Genomic DNA, 22,011 nt, shown 5'->3' with positions numbered 1-22,011 from the left:
ATTAGCCGTGCCGTGACAGGGCATTGGATCATTTTCCCGAGAGATGACCGAAAGTAGCCATTGACAGTGGTGATGTATCACATAAAGCCAGCCATGGAAAGGAGTAAGACTGATTGGATGAAGATAGCAGGAAAGCAGAGGTCCAGAGGAACGAAAAGCATCTCCATTCGCTTATCTGAAATTCCTGCCAATGAATCTACATAAGTATCTCTATCCCTTTTATTGTTTATTTTAATCTAATAAAGTATCATGTTTAAATCCGCCTGACTGAGATTTGCAAGGTGACCATAGCTTGCTTCATACCAACAATCTCCGTGGGATTCGACCCTTACTCACGTAAGGTATTACTTGGACGACCCAGTGCACTTGCTGGTTAGTTGTATCGAAGTTGTGACAATTATGAATTAAGATCAAAGCACCAAGCTTTGGAGCCATTACCAGGGATTGTTCGAGCCTGGACATCACAATTTCGTGCACCAAGTTTTTGGCGCCGTTGCCGGGGATTGTTTGAGTCTTCGGCAAGCTTTTGGTCCGGTAACATCAGTGCCAGATTCCCTTTTGATCCGGCAACAGCACCAAGTTTTTGGCGCCGTTGCCGGGGATTTTTTGAGTTTGGACAACTGACGGTTCATCTTGTTGCTCAGATTAGGTAATTTTCTTTTTATTTTATTTTTCAAAACTTTTTCAAAAATCTTTCAAAAATATTTTCAAAAAAAAAAAAATTTCTCTTGTTTTCGAAAAAAAATAATAAAAATGTTTTCAAAAATTTATTCAAAATTTTTAAGAATGAATTCTAGTGTTTCATGAAGCATGTGAAGCCTGGCTGGCTGTAAAGCCATGTCTATTCCTTTGGTAATGAGTATGTCAGGCATGTCATATCTGAGTTACATGCTAAAGCTTGGCTGGCCATTGGCCATGTCTAGTATTTTGGACTGGAGCTTTCTTTGAAAGCTTGGCTGGCTAGTGAGCCATGTCTAATTCCTGGACTGAAGCTTTAGACTAAGAATGCAAGATTCCTGGAATTCATATTAAAAATTTTGGAATCCTCATTTTTCTTTTTTTTTTATTTTTTCGAAAAAAATCCAAAAAAAAATTTTAGAAAATCATAAAAATCAAAAATATTTTCTGTTTCTTATTTGAGTCTTGAGTCATATCATAAGTTTGGTGTCAATTGCATGTGCATCTTGCATTTTTCGAAAATTCATGCATTCATAGTGTTCTTCATGATCTTCAAGTTGTTCTTGGTAAGTCTTCTTGTTTGATCTTGATGATTTTTTGTTTTGTGTCTTTTCATGTTTATCATATGCATTCTTAAATTCTTAGTGCGTAAGCAATAAAGAATTCTAAGTTTGGTGTCTTGCATGTTTTCTTTGCATTAAAGATTTTTCAAAATTGTGTCTTGATGTTCATCATGACATTCAAAGTGTTCTTGGTGTTCATCTTGACATTCATAGCATTCTTGCATGCATTCATTGTTTTGATCTAAAAATTTCATGCATTGCATATTTTTCATGTTTTTCATAAAAATTTCAAAAAACAAAAAAATATCTTTCCCTTTTTCTCTCATCAAATTCGAAAATTTGGATTGACTTTTTCAAAAATTTTTAAAATCAAGTTGTTTCTTATGAGTCAAATCAAATTTTCAATTTGAAAATCTTATCTTTTTCAAAATCTTTTTCAAAAATCAAATCTTTTTCAAAATTATTAGTTATTTTCGAAAATTCCAAAAATATTTTTCAAAAATCTTTTTCTTATTTTTATACCAAATTTTCGAAAATAACATAATCAATTAATGTTTTGATTCAAAAATTTGAAGTTTGTTACTTGCTTGTTAAGAAAGATTCAAACTTTAAGTTCTAGAATCATATCTTGTGATTTCTTATGAATCAAGTCATTAATTGTGATTTTAAAAATCAAATCTTTTTCAAAAACTAATCTCTATCATATCTTTTCAAAAATATCTTCTTATCTTATCTTTTTCAAAAATATCTTTTCAAAATATCTTTTCTAACTTCCTAACTTCTTATCTTTTCAAAATTTGTTTCAACTAACTAACTAACTTTTTGTTTGTTTCTTAACTTTTTCAAAACCACCTAACTAACTCTCTCTCTCTCATTTTTCGAAAATATCTCTCCCCTTTTTCAAAATTTCTTTTTAATTTATTAATTATTTTAATTTTTAAATCTTAATTTTCGAAAAATACTAACATTTTTCAAAAACCATTTTCAAAAATCACTAACTCCTTTTCAAAATTAATTTTCGAAAATTCCCTCCTTCTCTCTCATCCTATTCTATTTATTCATTCATTAACTAACATCTCTTCCTCACATCATCACCAAATTCGAACCCCCTCTTCTATCTGTGTTCGAATTTCTTCCTCTTTTCTTCTACTCACATAAGGGAATCCCTATACTGTGGTATAGAGGATCTCTATTATTATTATCATTTTTCTGGCCATTCTTCCTTGTCATATGAGCAGGAGCAAGGATAAGAACATTCTTGTGGAAGCAGATCCAGAACCTGAAAGGACTCTGAAGAGAAAATTAAGAGAAGCTAAAATACAACAATCCAGAGATAACCTTTCAGAAATTTTCGAACAGGCAGAGGAGATGGCAGGCGAAAATAATAATAATGAAAGGAGGATGCTTGGTGACTTTACTGCACCTAATTCCAATTTACATGGAAGAAGCATCTCCATTCCTGCCATTGGAGCAAACAACTTTGAGCTGAAACCTCAGTTAGTTTCTCTGATGCAGCAGAACTGCAAGTTTCATGGACTTCCATCTGAAGATCCTTTTCAGTTCTTAACTGAATTCTTGCAGATATGTGATACTGTTAAGACTAATGGCGTAAATCCTGAAGTCTACAGGCTCATGCTTTTCCCTTTTACTGTAAGAGACAGAGCTAGATTATGGTTGGATTCTCAACCTAAAGACAGCCTGAACTCTTGGGATAAGCTGGTCACGACTTTCTTAGCCAAGTACTTTCCTCCTCAAAAGCTGAGCAAGCTTAGAGCTGATGTTCAAACCTTCAGACAGAAAGAAGGTGAATCTCTCTATGAAGCTTGGGAAAGATACAAATAGTTGACCAAAAAGTGTCCTTCTGACATGCTTTCAGAATGGACCATCCTGGATATATTCTATGATGGTCTGTCTGAGCTATCAAAGATGTCACTGGACACTTCTGCAGGTGGATCCATTCACCTAAAGAAAACGCCTGCAGAAGCTCAAGAACTCATTGACATGGTTGCTAATAACCAGTTCATGTACACTTCTGAAAGAAATCCTGTGAATAATGGGACACCTATGAAGAAGGGAGTTCTTGAAGTTGATACTCTGAATGCCATATTGGCTCAGAATAAAATATTGACTCAGCAAGTCAATATGATCTCTCAGAGTCTGCATGGAATGCAAGCTGCATCCAACAGTACTCAAGAGGCATCTTCTGAAGAAGAAGCCTATGATCCTGAGAACCCTGCAATAGCAGAGGTAAATTACTTAGGTGAACCTTATGGAAACACCTATAACTCAACATGGAGAAATCATCCAAATTTCTCACGGAAGGATCAGAAGCCTCAACAAGGCTTTAACAATGGTGGAAGAAACAGGTTTAGCAATAGCAAACCTTTTCCATCATCAACTCAGCAACAGACAGAGAACTCTGAACAAAATGCTTCTAATTTAGCAAATCTAGTCTCTGATCTATCTAAGGCCACTGTAAGTTTCATGAATGAAACAAGGTCTTCCATTAGAAATCTGGAAGCACAAGTGGGCCAGCTGAGTAAAAGGATCACTGAAATCCCTCCTAGTACTCTCCCAAGCAATACAGAAGAGAACCCAAAAGGAGAGTGCAAGGCCATTGACATAAGCGCCATGGCCGAACCTGTAAGGAAAGGAGAGGACGTGAATCCCAAGGAGGAAGACCTCCTGGGACGTCCAGTGATCAATAAGGAGCTTCCCTCTGGGGAATCAAAGGACTCTGAGGCTCATCTAGAGACCATAGAGCTTCCATTGAACCTCCTTATGCCCTTCATGAGCTCTGATGAGTATTCCTCTTCTGAAGAGAATGAGGATGTCACTGAAGAGCAAACTGCCAAGTTTCTTGGTGCAATCATGAATCTGAATGCCAAATTGTTTGGCATTGATGCTTGGGAAGTTGAACCTCCCTTGTTCATCAATGAACTAAGTGATCTGGATCAACTGACATTGCCTCAGAAGAGACAGGATCCTGGAAAGTTCATAATACCCTGTACCATAGGCACCATGATCTTTAAGGCTCTGTGTGACCTTGGTTCAGGAATAAACCTCATGCCCCTCTCTATAATAGAGAAACTGGGAATCTATGGGGTGCAAGCTGCTAAAATCTCACTAGAGATGGCAGACAGCTCAAGAAGACAGGCTTATGGACAAGTAGAAGATGTATTAGTAAAGGTTGAGGGCCTTTACATACCTACTGATTTCATAGTCCTGGATACTGGAAAGGAAGAGGATGAATCCATCATCCTAGGAAGACCTTTCCTGGCCACAGCAAGAGCTGTGATTGATGTTGACAGAGGTGAAATAGTCCTTCAATGGAATGAGAACTCCCTTGTATTCAAAACTCAAGGATCTCCCTCTGCAACCATGGAGAGGAAGCTTGAAAAGCTTCTCTCAAAGCAGAGTCAACCAGAGCCCCCACAGTCAAACTCTAAGTTTGGTGTTGGGAAGCCACAACCAAACTCTAAGTTTGGTGTTGAACTCCCATATCCAAACTCTAAGTTTGGTGTTGGAGAGTCTCAACAAAGCTCTACACATCTGTGAGGCTCCATGAGAGCTCACTGTCAAGATATTGACATTAAAGAAGCGCTTGTTGGGAGGTAACCCAATGTTTATCTAATTCTTATTTTTATTGTTTTTCATGTTTTCTTAGGTTCATGATCATGTGGAGTCACAAAATAAATATAAAAATTGAAAACGGAATCAAAAACAGCAGAAGAAAAATCACACCCTGGAGGAGCATCTGTCTGGCGTTCAAACGCCAGAACAGAGCATAGTTCTGGCACTGAACGCCCAGAATGGGAGCATCCTGGCGCTGAACGCCCAGAACAAGCATGGTTCTGGCGTTCAACGCCAGAAATGGCAGCAAAGGGGCGTTGAACGCCCAGAGTTGTGTGCAAGGGCATTTTACATGCCTAAATTGGTGCAGGGATGTAAATGCCTTGACACCTCAAGATCTGTGGACCCCACAGGATCATCTCAGGATCTGTGGACCCCACAGGATCCCCACCTACCTCATCATCTCTCTTTCCATTCATGATCATCCCTTCTTTTTTTTCCATTTACCACTCACATCCATACAGCCACTACCTTCAAAAATTCAATATCTCTCTCCCACCCAATCCCACCCATATGGCCGAATACACACTCCCATCCATCTCCTCCATATCTTCTTCTTATTCTTCTATTCTTTCTTCTTTTGCTCGAGGGCGAGCAACATTCTAAGTTTGGTGTGGTAAAAGCATAGCTTTTTTGTTTTTTCCATAACCATTGATGGCACCTAAGGCCAGAGAAACCTCTAGAAAGAGGAAAGGGAAGACAAAAGCTTCCATCAAGGGTCTATAGCTCAGTGGTAGAACATTTGACTGCAAATCAAGAGATCCCTGAGATACCTCAGGGGATTCATTTTCTTCCACACAATTATTGGAAGCAACTAAGGGTGGAACATCAGGAGCACTCCATCATCCTTCATGAAATCAGAGAAGATCTAAAAGCAATGAAGGAGGAGCAGCAAAGACAAGGAAGAGACATAGAAGAGCTCAAGGATATCACTAAGGTGGACTCATTCCTTGTTCTTACTCTCTCTGTTTTTCGTTTTCTATGTTATGTGCTTATCTATGTTTGTGTCTTCATTACATGATCATTAGTAGTTAGTAACTTTGTCTTAAAGATATGAATGTCCTATGAATCCATCACCTCTCATTAAATGAAAAATGTTTTAATTCAAAAGAACAAGAAGTACATGAGTTTCAAATTTATCCTTGAACTTAGCTTAATTATATTGATGTGGTGACAATGCTTCTTGTTTTCTGAATGTATGCTTGAACAGTGCATATGTCTTTTGAAGTTGTTGTTTAAGAATGTTAAATATGTTGGCTCTTGAAAGAATGATGACTAGGAGACATGTTATTTGATAATCTGAAAAATCATAAAAATGATTCTTGAAGCAAGAAAAAGCAGCAAAAAAACAAAGCTTGCAGAAAAAAAAAAGGGGGCGAAAAAAAAAAAAAAGAGAATAGAAAAAAAATAGAAAGAAAAAAAAAAGCAAGCAGAAAAAGCCAATAACCCTTAAAACCAAAAGGCAAGGGCAAATAAAAAGGATCCCAAGGCTTTGAGCATCAGTGGATAGGAGGGCCTAAAGGAATAAAATCCTGGTCTAAGCGGCTAAACCAAGCTGTCCCTAACCATGTGCTTGTGGCGTATAGGTGTCAAGTGAAAACTTGAGACTGAGCGGTTAAAGTCAAGGTCCAAAGCAAAAACAAAGAGTGTGCTTAAGAACCCTGGACACCTCTAATTGGGGACTCTAGCAAAGCTGAGTCACAATCTGAAAAGGTTCACCCAATTATGTGTCTGTGGCATTTATGTATCCGGTGGTAATACTGGAAAACAAAGTGCTTAGGGCCACGGCCAAGACTCATAAAGAAGCTGTGTTCAAGAATCATCATACTGAACTAGGAGAGTCAATAACACTATTCGAAATCTGAAGTTCCTATAGATGCCAATCATTCTAAACTTCAATGGATAAAGTGAGATGCCAAAACTATTCAAGAGGCAAAAAGCTATAAGTCCCGCTCATATGATTGAAGCTCTGTTTCATTGATAGTTTGGAATTTATAGTATATTCTCTTCTTTTTATCCTGTTTGATTTTCAGTTGCTTGGGGACAAGCAACAATTTAAGTTTGGTGTTGTGATGAGCGGATAATTTATACGCTTTTTGGCATTGTTTTTAGTATGTTTTTAGTAGGATCTAGTCACTTTTAGGGATGTTTTCATTAGTTTTTATGTTAAATTCACATTTCTGGACTTTACTATGAGTTTGTGTGTTTTTCTGTGATTTCAGGTATTTTCTGGCTGAAATTGAGGGACTTGAGCAGAAATCAGATTCAGAGGTTGAAAAAGGATTGCTGATGCTGTTGGATTCTGACCTCCCTGCACTCAAAGTAGATTTTCTGGAGCTACAGAACTCGAAATGGCGCGCTTCCAATTGCGTTGGAAAGTAGACATCCAGGGCTTTACAGCAATATATAATAGTCCATACTTTGGCCAAGAATTGACGACATAAACTGGCGTTCAACGCCAGCCTTCTGCCCAAATCTGGCGTCCAGCGCCAGAAAAGGATCCAAAACCAGAGTTGAACGCCCAAACTGGCACAGAAACTGGCGTTCAACTCCACAAATGGCCTCTGCACGTGGAACACTTAAGCTCAGCCCAAACACACACCAAGTGGGCCCCGGAAGTGGATTTATACATCAAATACTTACTCATGTAAACCCTAGTAGCTAGTTTATTATAAATAGGACCTCTTACTATTGTATTAGGCATCTTTGGTCTCAGTTTTATTCCATTGTTCATCTTAGGAGACTATTGATCTCGTTTAGGGGGCTGGCCATCTCGGCCATGCCTGGACCTTTCACTTATGTATTTTCAACGGTAGGGTTTCTACACTCCATAGATTAAGGTGTGGAGCTCTGCTGTTCCTCAAAGATTAATGCAAGTACTACTGTTTTCTATTCAATTCTTCTTATTTCGCTTCTAAGATATCCATTCGCACCCAAGAACGTGATGAAGGTGATGATTATGTGTGATGCTCATCATCCTTCTCCCTTATGAACGCGTGCCTGACAAACACTTCTGTTCTACATGAATTAAGCTAGAATGAGTATCTCTTAGATCTCCTAAACAGAATCTTCGTGGCGTAAGCTAGAATGATGGCGGCATTCAGGAGAATTCAGAAGGTCTAAACCTTGTCTGTGGTATTCCGAGTAGGATTCAATGATTGAATGACTGTGACGAGCTCCGAACTCGCGATTGCAGGGCGTTAGTGACAGACGCAAAAGGATAGTAAATCCTATTCCAGCATGATCGAGAACCGACAGATGAATAGCCGTGCCGTGACAGGGTGCGTGAGCATATTATTCACTGAGAGGATAAGATGAAGCCATTGACAAGGGTGATGCCTCCAGACGATTAGCCGTGCCGTGACAGGGCATTGGATCATTTTCCCGAGAGATGACCGAAAGTAGCATTGACAGTGGTGATGTATCACATAAAGCCAGCCATGGAAAGGAGTAAGACTGATTGGATGAAGATAGCAGGAAAGCAGAGGTCCAGAGGAACGAAAAGCATCTCCATTCGCTTATCTGAAATTCCTGCCAATGAATCTACATAAGTATCTCTATCCCTTTTATTGTTTATTTTAATCTAATAAAGTATCATGTTTAAATCCGCCTGACTGAGATTTGCAAGGTGACCATAGCTTGCTTCATACCAACAATCTCCGTGGGATTCGACCCTTACTCACGTAAGGTATTACTTGGACGACCCAGTGCACTTGCTGGTTAGTTGTATCGAAGTTGTGACAATTATGAATTAAGATCAAAGCACCAAGCTTTGGAGCCATTACCAGGGATTGTTCGAGCCTGGACATCACAATTTCGTGCACCAACGCGTGCGCGTGACTCACGCTTGCGCGTGGATTTAAAAATTTTCTTCTTTCACGCGTATGCGTCATTGATGCGTTCACGTCGCCTGAAATTCTTTCAGCTCTAGAAATGAACATTTTCAAGGACGTTGGAGGTAATGTTGGACTTTTAACGTTCCCTCCAATGTTGGCACCAGAAACTTGCAGTGAGTTGCATTGTCTCCTTTCCTTTCCTTGCTCTTCTTCTGCTTCCTTCCTCCTATTATTAACCAAACAAATACATCAAAGCTTTGCTATAATCACAAGAATTTGCCTCATTCTTATCACACAAGTACTTATGGCATAAATCTCATGAAAATGCATCAAATTAACAATGTTTGATTGAATCAAGACAAGCATGAATTTCTCATCTAAATATTTACTTATTGCCTAAGAAATGCATGAAACTACTCTAAAACAAACTAAAAATGGCTTGTGAAACTAGCCAAGATGCCCTATCATCACAAGATAATCCATCAATTGTCCAAACTCGAACAATCCCCAGCAACGGTGCCAAAAACTTGGTGCACGAAACCCCACACTTCGTACAGCTGAACCAGCATGTGCACTGGGTCGTCCAAGTAATACCTGAGCGAGTCAGGGTCGACCCCACGATGATTGTGGTTTGAAGCAAGCTATGATTATCTTGCAGGTCTTAGTCAGGTGGATAGAAGAGTTGTTGGATTTATGAGATCTGAACTAGGTTGATATGTTTACAATGATAATCTTAAATCTTAGGTGGTTAAGGCTTGGAGTTGCTTTGTCCTTCTGGGTTAACTCTAGTCTTACTGTCTTCTTCAATTGTGAATAATTTCTTCAATGGTAGCCTGTATGTGATTGACACTGGTTTGATCAGCCGCTAATACTCTTCCAAATCTGAACACCAGAGTTAGTGCGTATCCAGTCTTATTGAAGGTGAAGCTCCTGCAGTCCATTCTCTTTAATGATCCTACTTAAAACGCCATAGACAAGGTCAGATCTTTCGGATCAGAGAATGTTGCGCCTTTGGATTCTAGCCTCTACCACAGAGACCCTAGTCTCCCTATACCTCGGCTGAACTGGTATCTCGAGAAGTCCCCAACAAAGTCGTAGATTAGCCATCTAAGAGATGTATAATCAAGCTGGCGGTTCGATGCTTTTCAGTCACATATTCACACGAACCCAAGAAGACACAGGTAGTTGTCAGGCACGCGGTCTTGGTATAAAGAACGAAGATAATTGTCACGGGTCACCCCGTTCATCATGTTGAAGAACTAATATACATCTTAGAATTGATCAAACACGGATTGAAGAGAAACAGTAATACTTTTATTAATTCATAGAACTCAGCAAGGCTCCTCCCCTCAACCTAGGAGGTTTAGAAACTCATACTAATAGGAAATACAATGATTAAAATGAAATAGGGCAGATCTCCCTTAATGAGAGGTGTAAAAGTTCTTTAAATACTAAGCTAATTACTAAGGATTACATAAGAAAGGGTAAAATAGTCTTTTATTGCTAAAATCCACTACTGAGGCCCACTTGGTGAGTGTTTGGGTTGAGCTTTGATGATATCTACGTGCTATGAGGCCTCTAAGGCATTGAACACTGGCTAGCGGGTCTTCTTTGGGCCTTTAGATGCTGGTCTCCTCCTTTGGGCGCTGGACGCCTGGAATAGGGTAGGAGGCTAGTGTTGGATGCCAGTTTTGGGCCTTCTAATCTGAAGCAGAGTATAAACTATTATACATTGCTGGAAAGCTCTAAAAGTCAGCTTTCCATAGCCGTTAAGAATGCTCCATTTCATCTTCTGTAGCTCCAGAAAAGCTCTTTCGTGCAAGGAGGTCAGATCTGGACAGCATCTGTAGTGCTTTCTCTGTCTCTGAATCACACTTTTGCTCCAGCTCCTTAATTTCATTCAGAAAATACCTGAAATTGCATAAAAACACACAAACTCATAGTAGAATCCAAAAATGTTAATTTAACACTAAAACCTATGAAAACTTAATAAAAATTAAACAAAACATACCAAAAACAATATGAAAACAATGCCAAAAAGCGTATAAAATATCTACTCATCAATCAACTTATCCCCTGGTGAAAAGTCTTCGGTAGGGATCTTTTTGTTTCTGTACCCTCTAGGTACTTTGTTCGGAGTCTTTTCTTTCCTTTTTGGTGGTGGTTCATACTCAATGCCAATCTTAGGCTCATTATCAGGAGAAATCTTGTTGGCTGTCACAAATCGATGCTTTGGTTGCAAATCCTCTTTAGCTCTAATGATCCCTTGAGCTTGTTGATTCACTACTACTTCTTTTCTCTCTTTCAAGCATGGGAGTGGTGGCTTTTGAAGTAATTCACTGGGAGCTTTCTTCAAGTTTGGATCCCTGGAGTCAATCTTTATACAATTCTCCTCATGATTGGAATCAAGCATGGTCTTGAAAACATGGAACACCAAGTGTTCATCGTGCACCTTTAGCATCAATTCTCCCTTTTCAATATCAATCAAAGCCCTCCTAGTAGCCAAGAAGGGCCTCCCCAAAATAATGGGGGTGTTGTAGTCTTCTTCCATAGCAAGGATAACGAAATCATCTGGGAGAAAGAATTTTTCTACTTTCACCAAAACATTTTCTACAACTCCATATGCCTGCTTTATGGATCTGTCAGCCAATTGAAGAGTAATTTTTGCTGGTTTTAATTCATGGATTTGGAGCTTCTTCATCACAGAGAGAGGCATTAGGTTGATGCTTGAACCAAGATCACATAATGCTCTTTCAAATGTTATATTTCCAATGGTACACAGAATTTGGAAGCTCCCTAGATCTTTCTTCTTCCTTGGTAAGTCCTTTTTTATGATGGCACTATACTCCTTAGTCATGACTACAGTTTGTCCTTCCTTCAAGGATCTTTTCTTTAATAATAACTCTTTCATAAACTTAGCATACATTGGCATTTGTTCAAGTACTTCTAAGAAAAGAATGTTGATGTGGAGTTTCTTAAATACCTCTAAAAATTTGGAGTATTGCTTCTCTTTGATCTCTCTCTTGAATCTTTGAGGATATGGGATTATTGGTTTGTGTGCCTCCACTGTCTCCTTCTTTATTGGAATGTTACTTTATGTGGATGCTTCTTGTTCTTTCTTTTGCTCCTCCAATTCCTCCTTCGAAGCTTCTTTATTGTGCACTTTGTAAGAATAGGAGTAAATGCTTTAATAAAATAATAATTTAATTACCTGGAATACGTTCGGAAATATAGAAATGATATTTGGAAAATAAAAAGGTGAAATTTGATTTCAATGAATTTTTCTGAATTGGAAAATGTATCTTTTGTGGAAAATTTTTATAAAAATGTGTACTAGTGCTTAAGCCGGTAATACCGGCTCTAGTCTATCCGGTACCGTGTTTTGAGAAAAATAAGATTTTGAAAATTGAATTTATTGCTTTGAAAATACAAAAATAATTTAGAATTGAAAACGGGGCGCTAATCTTAAAGGTTTTAGCCCAAAGTGAGCCAAACGGACCTAAAACGCTAACGGATTGGATCGGGTCCAAACCGGGTCCAAGGCCCAAATATATATGCATATTTAATTAAAAGAACTAAAGAACTAAAGAAAAAAAATTAAAAGCAAATAAATGACTACAAAAAGAAAAGAAAAAGGTGCCTAATCTAGTTAATCAATCACCGATAGTTTGTTAATTACTGTTAATCCTCGACAACGGCGCCAATAACTTGGTACAGGATTTTACAATCTTGCATAACTACTGGCTAGTGCACCGGATCATATCAAGTAATAAACTCACGGTGAGTGAGTGTCGATCCCACGAGAATTAAGGAATTAAGCAAGCAATGATTGATTGAGTATTCTAGTCAGACAATTCACAATTTGATTAGGAACAATTGATAAAATAGTCATGAAATTTAAATGACTTGAGAAATAAGTAAATAGAAGCAATAAATGACACAAAAATAAAGGACGTAAATGTAAATTGCTAGGAATTTAAATTGCTAGAATGTAAATACTGGGAAAGTAAATTACAAGAATGTAAAAAAACAAAGTAAATGAACATTAATTGAAGGTAATTAATAAAGAAAGGGAATAAGAGAATAAGGAAAGATCATTGGGGTACAGAGATATTGAATTCTCTAGATCAAATAGTTTTTCATCTCAACTCCAATCATGCAATCATTGATCTTTTGGCAAATCATAAGTGATTAAACTCCAATTTCTTGGTAATTCAATCTCTCTTAACATGATCAATTACCAATTCTTTGATCTAATTGCTCATGAGAAGAGATGAAGATTGATCTTTGATTTAGAGCCACACAATTTCATGAATCCAGTTATGGGTTGATTATATGTCACATATCAATCCCAAACCCAAATTTACAAGAATTAGGACAAAGATCTTCAAGCTCAATTCCATGATCCCTTTTTCAAGTTTTCATAGTATTCAAGTTGGATTCAACTTCTTTCTCAAGATAATTGAATCCTTGAGATGAAGAACGAAGATTCTTTCTAAAGAAGCAAATGAAAAATGAATTGAAGATGAAGTAAATTACAATTGATCCATTAAATTCAATAGAGCTCTTTCCACAATGAAAAGCAAATTAGCCACTTATGGCTTATAAAAAGGTGAAAATAAGAATAGAAGAACAGTAGAGGGAGAGAGTCCTCAATGAGGCTTTCTCATCCTCTATTTATAGCCTATTCTAAATGAAAAATAAAATTCAATTCAAATTACATTAAATTCAACTAAATTGAGATTAATTTCGTGGGCTTGATCCATTTGGAAGCTTGGATAATTAAGGAATGAATGAGGAAATTGAAGTACTTGAAGTTGGACTGAGAGTAACCAAGTTAGATGGCACAATTTGTCCTCAAGGAGTAGCCTAAAGTTGGCCTCTGTTTACTTTGTCATGCCACGCTATTTGAAGGGGTGGGATGCCTGCAACTATGCCTCAATTCATGGCCCAAAATATACTATATTTTGCTTCAGCATAGGACATCACAAAACTGGCGTGGGACGTGAAACGGAGGTCATGCGTATGCATGAGGGATGCGTACGCGCAACACCCCTTATCGTGCCAAAACGTGTGTACGCATGAGGCGTGCATACGCATGTTTGCCGTTCCACCACGTTGGATGGCAAAGCTTCCAGGCTCAATTTTTTCGGTTTTAGAAAAGTGTATCCTAAGCCTTCAAAGCGTGTCCTTCTTTCCAAAGCGTGTCCTTGGCTTCCTCTTTTGTTCTTTTGATCCTTGTTTCATTTTCTCCACTTATCAAAGCATAAAACAACTCCAAAGAGCATTGATCAAAGCACTAAAAATCTCAATTAAAGCAAGAAAAATCTTTAACTTGAATTTAAGGAAAGAAATGCTAAGAACATTTTTTATTAAAAGCATGAAAATCCTAATAAAAATAATAGATCACTACCTTTATTTAAAGAAATAACAACTAAAAACTACTAAAGATGTGCATGGATCAGGTTGAAGGGGGACTCACAGGGGCATGCTCCCCTATGGCTCTGGACTCCTTCATAACTTTTTCATCTTGCTCCTCATCACCCAAGGCTTCTATACCTGCCACTTTTCCACTTCTCAAGTTGATGGTCTTGCACTCTTCTCTTGGATTTGGAATTGTATCACTGGAAAAGGTGTTGGTAGGTTTCTCAGCAACTTGTTTGTCTAATTTACCCATTTGAACTTCCAAGTTTCGGATGTAGACTTTAATTTCATGCATGAAATTGGTGGTGGTTTGGACAAAAGTGGAGGTATGCTGGGAGTGTTTTCCTAAGGCTATTTCTAAGGGGGAGGGTTTTTGAGGAATTTGTGGTGGATTTGATTATTATGGAGGTTGTGGAGGTTGGTATTGGTTATTGAAGTTGTTCTGGTGGGGGTTATTATTGAAGTTTGCTTGCCTCTGTCCTTGATTTCTCCATCCAATGATTTCTCCATCCAGGATTGTAAGTCTTAGAAAATAGATTATCGTTGGATGGTCTAGAGGAATTACCCATGTAATTGACTTTTTCAACAGGGGATTGCTCGTAGTCACAGCTTCTAAATTGAAGGGCTTCTCCTCCCATGTCATAAGTGGTTCCTTGTGTCCCTATAGTTGAAACTTGCATATGTCTTAGTTGCTGATTGATTATATTTATTTGCTGAGACATTGCTTTGTTTTGAGCTAGCCACCATTTCAATCAAATCCATTGCTTTCTCAATGGCCTTCTTCATATAGAGTGATCCTCTAACTGAGTTATCTAAATCTTTCCTTGCAATAGGAATAACACCATCATAGAAAATTTGGAGTTATACCCAATCGAAGAACATATCTGGAGAGCAGCTTCTTATCATCTCCTTGTATCTTTCCCATGCATCATACAAAGACTCTATATCTTACTGTTTGAATGTCTGAATGTCTTTCCCCATCTTTGTCAACCTTTGTCGTATGAAAAATTTTATTAAGAACCTGCTAACCAACTCATCTCAAGTCTCAATGCTTTCCTTGGGCTGTATTTCTAGCCATTGTTTGGCTCGATCCCTTAAGGAGAATAAGAACAACAGCAGCCGGTAGACCTCATCCGGAACTCCGTTGGTCTTGATTGTGCCACAGATTTAGAGAAAATTAGAGATGTGTTCATTAGGATCTTCAAGAGGTGTCCCATGCAAGTGACAGTTTTGTTGAACCAAGATGATCAGTGGAGGTTTCAGTTCAAAATTATTGGTATTTACTGTATGTGCCACAATACTACTCCCACAATTTCCACGTTTGGGAGTAGTGTATGACCCAAGAGTTCTTCTAACTGGAGGGACCTTGTTGGGATTATTAACAATAATATTATCATTGTTTTCTGCCATACTGACTTCTTTGTGACCCACCTACAAATGTAGGATAATTAAAAATTCAAGAATTTTATGCAAACACATGGATCACAGACAAAGAAGTTCATCATGTGAATAAGATGGACTATCAAAGCTTTGTGAGAGGAAATGTCATTGACTTTAGTGCAAAGAACATTCGAGAGATTTTTCACTTGCCACCTCCAATCCACCCTCCAACCTTAGACACTTACATTGAAAGAATGAAACATTTTCCAAAATATGATCAGGTGCTCAATGGAGACAAGGTGCGGATGGCAAGCCAAACCAATTGGGGAAAAGTGACCTCAAACCGGTGGTGAGAGGATGGTTGGAATTCATCTAACGCTCAATTATTCTTACAAGCAATTGTTCTGAAGTTAGAGTAGATAGGGATATTTTAATCCACTCCATCATGATAGGAGATGAGGTAGAAGTAGATCATTTAATTCCTCAACATTTATATCACATGACTTCAAATCCTCATTCGAGGTCACAGCTCGGTTTTCCAAGTGTCATCCATCGCCTTTGTGAGGTCGCAGGAGCATTCATTGAAAATGATATCCTCTTTCCCATTGAGAGGCCAATATTCAAAAGAACCATGGAAAATGCAAGGGTGGCAGTTCTGAGAAAAGGTCAAGTTGAGGAAGAAGAAGCTCTACAATCTCCTCCACCCCAACAAGCACCACCCTTCATGCCTCAAGGACTATATTTTCCCCATCAAGAATATTGGCATCAACTAACTTAATCCCTTGAGCAAATCAAGGTGAATCAAGACAGCTAAGGTTCTCTCCTCAATCGCATGGTAAGTGAACAAGTTATAGAGGCTAAGATAAATTATCTTTGTGTGGGAATACAAGTTTCAAACCTGGCTATGGCTCCATATCCCAAGTTGGTGAGTGGATCCATAATTAATTTCTCCAAAGGAATGGCAACATAACTCAGCAATCTCTTGAGCAACAACAAGAGATATGGAGGCCGAGAGAGCCACAGAGCGCTTAACATGAGGAGAAGGAGGAGGAGGAGGAGGAGGAGGAGGAGGATGACAATAATGACAATTGAGGTGGTGGAGTTCCTTTTTTGTTTGTGTTTCCATTTCCCTTATGTTTATGTTTATGTTTATGTTTTTGTTTCTGTTTCATTTTCTGTTATTTGCATGGTATCTTTTGTTAGTTAGTTTTTATTTTAATCTTGTTTCATGTACTGTCCTCTAAGAAATTATAAAAAAGAAAAAAAAGGGTAGAAGGTTTGTTAATGAATTAAGAGTTGATCAAAAACCTTGTTAATCAAAATTGGTGGTCTTTACTTGTGATTATAATTTCATAGAAAAGAACAATACATGAGTGACCTTGGATAAAAGGGAATGTTAATTCTTGATGAATAAGAATTTAGTGAAGTGTTATGATATTTCCAAAAACAAACAAGGGATTGGTCCTTGAATCAAAAGAATTGAGCAAGAAAAAGGGAAAGAGAGAAAAGAAACAGCAACAAAAACAAAAGAATAATGAAAAGATTAAAAGAAAATCGAGGTTGCAAAGATCTGAGTATCAGTGGCTGAAACCCAACCATGTGCATGTGGTGTCAATTGTCCAAGGTGAAGCTTGGGTAACTAGATCTGAGGGGTGCTTCATCACCCGGTAACTTGGACCAACTGGTCCAGAATTATCGATAAAAAATCTGCTATCAAAATCTACCAAGAAACAAGACATTTAGCAGCCCAAAGAGGCTTTGGACATCGATGATCGGGAATTCAAAGCTTTAGATATATGCTTGTGGTGCAACCGTGTCAAGGAGAGGCTTGGGCAACTAGATCCGCAGGATACATCATCACCCAGTAACTTGGACCAACTGGTCCAGGATTATCGATCGAATGCTCACCATCACGAGCTGCCTTGAAATGGAGCACTTAAAGTTATCAACAGAAAAAACTCTCTCTGTTTCAAATAAGAGAATTCAATGATCAATCAAAGCTTAAAGGAAGAGATATTTCATAACATTATCCGAATTCAAGTTCTTTTAAGATATTTGGCACTTCCAAAATTCCAAGGAGTAGTGAAATAGGAACAACTACTCATGATCACAATGTTGCTAAATCCCACTGACAAGGCAAACATGAGCTTTCAATAAGAATTCAACTATTAATCAAACCCCCTTCACTTTTGTTGTTTGGTTTGCTGGAGGACAAGCAACACTTTAAGTTTGGTATTGTGAAAGAAAAAAAATGTCTAATCTAGGTAATCAATTGACTGATTTGTTGTTAATCTTAATTAATCCCTGACAATGGTGCCAAAAACTTGATGTGAATTTTCCATACTTACTATCAGCAAGTATACCAAATCGTACTAAGTAATAACACGGGAGTGGGTTATCGTTCCCACGAGAATTAACGGACTAAGCAAGCGGTGGTCAATTTATTTATCTAGTTAGACAATCAAACTTAAGAGTTTCAGTGATGTTTAGCATAAAATAGTGAATTAAACAAAGTAAACAATAAATGTGTTACGAGATAATATGAGTAAAAGAGTTAAGGTTTTAGAGATATTTAAATTTCAGCATTAACAATTATTGCTATCTACTTTGATCATGTAGAGATGTAATTCATGGTAAACCCTAAATAATCGAACCCCAATCCCTTAGCAATTTGATTTCTCCTAACCTAATCAACCGTCAATTCCTTAAACAATTAATTGTGCTAGGAGATTAAGTGCAATTTCTGGTTTAAAGGCCACACAATTCTTAAGAGCCAACCTTAATTGATTTTATGTCACTTATCAAATTAGTTTCAGACAATTAAAGAATTATGAGAAAGGGTTTCTAGTTTAATTCCAAAGATTAACTTTTCCAAGATAACAGAGGAATTCAATTCAGATTAAAGTTATTTTCCAATACACTCTAACCCTTAAGAAGAAGAATGAAACTCAATTCTTAAATAAAATATCAGTGCATTAATTAAAATAGATAAACAGTAATATTAACCCATCAAAATAAATAGAGCTCCTAACCTTAACAATAGAGGTTTAGTTGCTCATGGTGCAGAGAAAAAAATAAAATCCTAATGTGTACCAACGAAAAAAGACAAAAACAAAGAAGGAAAAAAATAGAAGTCCGCCCCATTTGTGTGTTACTGCTAATCCTTTTAAAGCAAATGTTTTCCTTTGATTCAGATTCAAAATCAGCATCACAACGGATCCTCCCCTCAATCCAATCAAATCTTCATCATTAATTCCAAATTTGCAAGTTAATTTATCGGTTTCTGGGTCGTGCTGTAGCAAACGGCATTGAACGCCAGTTTGGTGGCATCAAACGCCACTTTTGTGGCAAATTCTGCAATCCTTTCGGTAAGTCTCATGTTGAACACAACTAGGATGGCGTTGAATGCCTTCACTTTTCGTCACTAGGATCTTGTTGTTGAACACGGGGTTGCTGGCGTTGAACGCCACTCGTGATTCAGGTTATTGCTTGGGGAAGTGGAATGGCGTTGAACGTTGCTTGGATGGCATCAAATGCCAAAAGTGATTCAGGGTATCAATTTTGGGATGCAGAATGTCATTTAACGCTAATGTCATGGGATTGAACACCATGAGGCCAGAGAGCAATCATGAACCATCATTGAAAAGCTTTGAAAGTTAAATTTCTAATGTCGTAAGAACTGCATCATTTGGACCTCTATAGCTCAAGTTATGCTCGTCGGAGTGTGAAAAGGTCAGGGTTGACAGCATCCACAAATTCTCTTCGCACTGATATCCAATTCTTGGTTCCTCCTTGTTCTTTTCTTTAACTTTCCAATACTTTCCTACATAAATCAAATCTCAAAGTAACTCCAAGAAATATTGAGTAAAAGCATATGAATCTTAATAAAAATAAGAAAATCACTAACTTTATTCAAAGAAATAATAACTAAAAACAACTGAAGATGCTCATACATCACTGACTGATAAACCCCAATTTTGTAGTTTATCTTGTGCTTAATTTAGGGGATTTTATTAACTTTTCTCATATTTATTCAATAAAATAGCATAGTTTTGTGAATTTCTCCTAATTTGTGCTTAAGAGTAAAAACATGCTTTCTAGGCCTTTAAATTGCTAATTTTGATTCACTTTAATTCCATTCGATGCCTTGATATGTTTGTTAAGTGATTTCAAGATTAGAAGGCAAAGATTGGGTTGAAGGAATGAAGAAAAAGCATGCAAAAATGGAGAATTCATGAAGAAATGAGGATTTGCTTAACTTAAGGCCACTGATGTAAGAAAATTGCCGGTATAGAATTTCACAATAAATTCTCGTTGCAAGTATAGTTCTAAACCAACAACGAATCCTCACATCAAATTTAATATGGTTATCACTAGTTCAACCCCAATAAAAATAACCGAGAGTATTAATCCTGGATCGTTCTCCCTAGGAATTACAATGAAGTGCTTTATTATTGGCTATGAAGGAATGTTTTGGGGTTTTTGTAATAAGGAACAAGAAATGTAAATAGCAAAAGAAATAAACTAATAACTTAGAAAGCTCTTAGCAAGGGATGAGAACTAGAAGTCCTATCCTTGTTATCATCATCAATTGTGACAAGAATTGTCCATTGTTCTCACTTAGTTAACCTCTAACTATGAAGGAAAGTCAAGTGGATACAATTAACTTGAGTCCACAAGTCCTAGTCAACTCCTAAGAAAAGACTAGCTTTAGTGGCATTCAAATCAACTAACAACCTCCAATTATCAATCAACAAAAGAGTTTGATAACTCAAGATTCTCTAATTACTCAAACCAAGCCAAGAGGAGAAAAATCTAACTCATGACTAAAAGAAATATTTCATCAAACACCTAGTGGGCATAAACATGGAGCATGGTAAATTGCGATAAATAATAAAAGTTATAACTATCAAAAGCATGAAATCAACAATAAGAACTAAGGCCAATATAAAAAAAAGACATGGAAATCATAAATTGCATTAAAAGAAAATAGAAACCAACAAGAGAGTTCATAAACTAAAATTAACAAAATAAAGGAATTAACAAGAGAAGTAAAGTACTAGAACAAATAAAAGTAAATTGAAGGAGAAAGAGATCTAGATCTAAAAATGAGTAAAACTAAGAACCCTAATCTAGAGAGAGGATAGAGCCTCTCTCTCTACAAAACTACATCTAAAGTAAAAAGTGTGTATGAATGGTCATCCCCTACCTTCCTTCACTCCCAGCCTCTTATCTGCATACTGGGCTCAAAACTGCACCAGAAATCAGCTCAGAAATTGCCCCCAGTGATTTCACTTTGAGGCACGTGCCGCTTGTCACGCGTACGCGTCATGTCACGCGTACGCGTTGCTCGGAGTATGGCACAATCATGCGCACGCATCGTCCATGCGTGCGCATCAGCATCAACTTCTCAAATCTTCATTTTCTTGTGCTTCTTCCACTTTTTCATGCTTCCTTTCTATCCTCTAAGCCATTCCTGCCCTATAATCTCTAAAATCACTTAACAAACACATCACGACATCGAATGGTAATAAGAGAGGATTAAAAATTAGTGATTTTAACGCCTTGGAAGCATGTTTTCATTCATAGCATGAAATCAGGAAGGAATCTTAAAACCATGCAAATTGTACGAATAAGTGTGAGAATAGTTGATAAAATCCACTAAATTTAGTACAAGATAAACCCTTAAAATGGGGTTTATCAACCTCCCCACACTTAGACATTAGCATGTCCTCATGCTAAGCTCAAGAGAAGCTATAAAGGGATGAAGAGGGATGGTAGGATTTGTTAAATGCAACATGCAATGCAACCTATCTATATGAATGCAACTAAATATTTCTACCTAATTGGTTAAAAGTTAATCAATCTCCAAGAACATATATAAGCAAGTAGGGCTAAGATAGTATGATAACTCATGAATTCCACTAATTCAAATCTCAAAATGAAGTACAAATAGACTTGCAAGAAGGAAGCTCATGAAAGCCGGGAACAAAGAATTGAGCATCGAACCCTCACCGGATGTGTATCCGCTCTAGTCACTCAAGTGTATAGGGTTGATTCTCTCAATTCTCTACTAATCTTACTCTCTAAGGCTTGCTCTTCTTCTAACAATCAACATATGTTTAATGCATAAATACACATATCAAGAGGTCTTTCCAAGGGTTGTAATGGGGTTAGGGTGAAGGTAGAATTGTATTTGGTCAAGTGGACTAAAATTTGAATCCTTGATTAACCTAAACTTCCCACCTAACCTAAAACAATCCATGTAATTAAAAGTACAAAACCTAACTACCCATTGACTATCTTTTGCCACATGTTCATGCATCCCAAATTTGAGTAAAATACATATGCATTGCTATCTCCACTTACTTTGGGGTATTTTGTCCTCTTTTTATTGATACCTTATTTTCTTTTTTTTTTCTTTTTCTTCTTTTTATTATTATTTTTTTCATTTTATTATTATTTTATTCTATTTGTTTTGTTTTTTTCTTTTTCTT

The 22,011-nt window shown here is 37.3% G+C and overlaps 1 non-coding gene across 1 annotated transcript; it reads right to left on the bottom strand.

The window, feature by feature from the left end:
• Window positions 1-3,005: 3,005 nt before the first annotated feature.
• On the bottom strand, window positions 3,006-3,113 carry LOC148547934 (small nucleolar RNA R71). Its single transcript, XR_015898041.1, has one exon. It is a non-coding gene; the product is annotated as a small nucleolar RNA R71 (small nucleolar RNA).
• Between the last annotated feature and the right edge of the window lie 18,898 nt (window positions 3,114-22,011).

The sequence above is a fragment of the Arachis ipaensis genome, chromosome B8, assembly GCF_059453495.1.
Source record: "Arachis ipaensis isolate K30076 ecotype BB chromosome B8, ASM5945349v1, whole genome shotgun sequence".
NCBI classification, from domain to species: domain Eukaryota; kingdom Viridiplantae; phylum Streptophyta; class Magnoliopsida; order Fabales; family Fabaceae; genus Arachis; species Arachis ipaensis.
The sequence above is the reverse complement of the archived record's forward strand: the minus strand, read 5'-3'. Positions and strand labels throughout refer to the sequence as shown.